This window comes from Sycon ciliatum, chromosome 3 (genome assembly GCF_964019385.1).
Source record: "Sycon ciliatum chromosome 3, ocSycCili1.1, whole genome shotgun sequence".
Lineage (NCBI taxonomy): Eukaryota > Metazoa > Porifera > Calcarea > Leucosolenida > Sycettidae > Sycon > Sycon ciliatum.
In genome coordinates, this window is record NC_088645.1 from 27,743,641 (window position 1) to 27,747,676 (window position 4,036).

Consider the following 4,036-nt stretch of genomic DNA (forward strand, 5'->3'; position numbering starts at 1 on the left):
TGGTGCTTATCTGGTGCTTATGTGAAAATAAGCAGGTATGTATGAAGTGTAGACGAGGCATTGAGATAGTTCTATTGTTTCGTTTTCAGTGAACTTTTCACGCCGGTAGTTAACAGTCTCGTTTTGGTGTACAGATACAATGTACGTGCGTGCATAAGTTGACAGAAAGGCTAACAAGTAACAGGTGCATGTCATGTGGTCACACCAGCTGATTTGTGCGCGAGCAGGTCTTTATATCTGGTGCTTATCTGGTGCTTATGTGAAAATAAGCAGGTATGTATGAAGTGTAGACGAGGCATTGAGATAGTTCTATTGTTTCGTTTGTGAGAGTTAACAGACATACTAGTAGGTGAGAATAGAGGCGATACCAGGGTAGATTGCCACCAGCAACAAAATGTTCAAATAGGTATTCGGATTTCAAATCTCAAGCCTTGCGGTATACATATATATCAGCGACATAGGCTTTCCTAAGCTCACTGGATTTATATCAATCTGTTCGTTACAACCAACCTTCCGTTTTTTCTTTCTCTTTTTCTCCTATCTCTACTTATCCACAATATCCTTTAAATACATATTATTATTCACAGTGGGTCCAATATTATAAAGTAGGCAGTTTGCCTGTTTTGATTTCCACTATAAAGACAAAGAAGGGCAGTGTTACAGAGTCATCAAGGGCGATAGCTACATTACCCTGGAACATAACAGGCGGGAGGAGGGAGAGGGAAAGCCCCACGTTGCCAAACTTCTGATGGTGGTAACAGCGCACCGTTATCGCCTCTATTCACATCACCATGCCTACACTTCACACATACGCGCAATAACTTGCACACTAGCACCAAATATCTAGACCTGCTCGTAGAGGATTCAATAGTAAAATGCTGCTGTCTGGTGATCGCAGAAAATGCAAGAAACACAAAGTTATAGCTCTACAGCTTTTCGCCTCTGTTGTGTGTGTGTGTATAGGGTGAATACAGGGAAAATATGGACAAAGTGTCTGGAGTCCTTGTTGCATGGATTCATGAGTGGCACACGTGCACCGTACATCAGAACAGCTGGATCACGTCGGGAGCGCGTTCAATTCGTCAAACTTTCAGGAACACAGCACGTCCTTGTTGCTCGACTCGAAATTATTACGGGAGCTCACAAGGCATGTGCGGGTAATGCTAGTTCCCGTAGCTATGTAGAAGACGTTGTAGTGACTTCGTACATGCATTTTTGTATACATAAATCATTTTTCGTAAAAATGGCCCCTGTATATATTTTGACGTGAAAGAAATAAACTTTCTCTTTGGCCCCAACTTCGTTGTGGTCTGGTTGGCCATTGTAGCCGTCATGGTTGACGTAAAACACCATAACGTTACTTCAGTAACGTCAGGCGCCAGCCAGGGTCCACACAGCTTTAATTTGGTGTTTGTTTGTTTGTTTGTTTGTTTGTGTCACGCCTGGCGCTATCCCGTATCTGTCCCGTACTGTACCGTACCAGCAAAGACAGCTGGCCACAATATTTTTGTTTGTTTGTGCCATCGACATGCCTGGCGCTATCCCGTACCTGTCCCGTACCATCAAGAGTACGGTACCATTAAGAGAATGAGTGAAGTGTATCGGGGGAATGCATTCAGTGCCGTAACATTTTGTGTGGATTTGTGTGCAAGGCCGAGATCCCACTAGCAGGCTACCTGAGCCGCCTGTCGACCAGCCCGGGAATCGCATGTAGGCCGATAGCACAATAATTATAACGTATATACAGTCATGTAGATGTATAGCAGGGAGTCATATTATTTAAACGACACCCTGCTGTATGGCGAGATTTTCTGGAAAGAAATACGAAGTAGGAAGACGAGTAAATGCAATCAGAATGGATGTTAGTTGCCGTCAGTATAATAATAATAATAATAATAAGACGAAGAAGAACGCCCGTGATCGGCAGAGTCAGCGCCGGCCCCAGGAAACGTCAGGACAGACATCCCGTCGACTCCAGAACGCCCGTGATCGGCAGAGTTAGCGCCGGTCCCATAGCTATGCAGAAGACGTTACTTCAGTATCTCATCGAAACGTTTTTGCAATACAATGATGTAGCTAATCAAAGGAAAAAGCATTTCCATCAGTTCTAACAACATACACGATAAGCTAGGCAACAAAGCATAGCGCAGGGCCCTGAGCTTCCAAGCTCTCTCGTAATTTGCTGCGATAATGCTAAAGGCAATGCTCATCAGGATATAATGCCACTTATAATGCTCACACTACTCCATAATGCCATGGAGTTCGAAAGTTGGAAAAGTCGATTTCAGTCTGTCCAACCTTGCCACCATTTCAAAGCAGGACACCCATATTCAATGTTTACAAAGGCAATTCTCTCCCATGTAAATGTATACACGTGTTTGGGTCCAAAGCAGGACTGTCCTGCTGAAAGCAGGACGGTTGGACAGCCTGCGATTTAAGAAGGCCGTTTGGGATCAAGGCCAAAGCGTAGAAGAAGAATAAACCTCAACAGCAGTGAGCATGTCGTCTGAAACTATCCACTGAGAAGGTTGTTTTGCAACGTCAAGTCTCCGGACGACGCCGGACGGGTTCAGATGCACGATGTTCGGAACTGGACCTAGCCAGCTTCATGCATGACACCGTTGTCGACCGGCAATTATGCTTGTAATGCCAATTTTGCATGCGAAATGGTGTTATAATGCCAGCATTATGCCACTTGGAAAAAAGGGACTATAATGCCAGCCATAATGCTAGCATTACCCACCCTTGCCTAGAGCTCACTCGTGCCCTGGGAATGGGTGTGGCCATCCTAGTAAACTCACTCTTTGTCAGTAGATTACGGGTACTGAATGAATTTCAAGATAATAGTGGGTTTTCCCCCAGCACGAGACGTCAAGGGAATCAATGCATACCGCTGTGTGTGATGCAACGTTTTCTGGACGACTTCAAATCCTTACAATGCACACACACACACACACACACACACACACACACACACACACACACACACACACACACACACACACTGATAGTAGTACTGGGAAGCAGGGCAAGCAGGGCCAGACAAACAGTGGTCATAGGTAACTTCTCAGCCAGGGCGTCTAAAGTGCATCACACCGGTAGTTAACAGTCACGTTTTGGTGTACGGATACAATGTACGTGCGTGCATAAGTTGACAGAAAGGCTAACAAGTAACAGGTGCATGTCATGTGGTCACACCAGCTGGGCTCTGCTGGGCCCTGACACCGTGCGAGTTGCTTCTACTCTCCGTGTTCACATTTTTGTTCCATCAGCCAAACCAACCCAACTGGACTCTCCTGCCGACTTCGACAAATTGCCACAGAATACCATCAGTAACGAGACACGTCAGCGGTAGTGAGCTCCTCCGTACACTTGTTTCGAGGTTAAAACTTTCCTTGGCGAAGGAAGGTATTGTTCAAGGGCGAATGGTGCTGTTTACCCTTGTTTAATCACTTTTACAACTTTTCAGCAGTACGATTGTCATTATTTTGATCCATACCTTTAAAGCAAATACCTGCGCATATTTGTAGCGCCTTCAAATTAATTATCACACCCACGGAGATACCAAGTGTTTAGTGACTTGTGCCATGTACACAAATTAATATAAGTGATTCGTTTTGATTCATACAGTACACTACAACGCGTTAACTTATCTGCACGTGCATGTCTTGCAATAAGGCCGATTTCATGCTTTCTGTGTCTGTAAAACAAGATTGAATTCCCTGAATCAAGATTAGAGTCACTCCGCGCAATTAGAGAACATAAAAGGTTTTCGGACCTGCACACACGGGTAGAAGGAAATATAATTATCATTCTTCTCTCGTGCCTTCAGTCACTGGTGAAGGCTTCAAGTTCACCAGCTTTGTTTGACAAGCCTAGGGGCACATTCAGCATGCATGACTCTCTGCTTGACACTAATTACACTTGAGGTGTCACTCACTGTGCTGTGAAATAGCTGATGAATGCAGGGAGTACTGGAGCACAGCGCAAACCAAGGAAGCGATTTTATAATTATAACACAAATTGGCGGGCATTG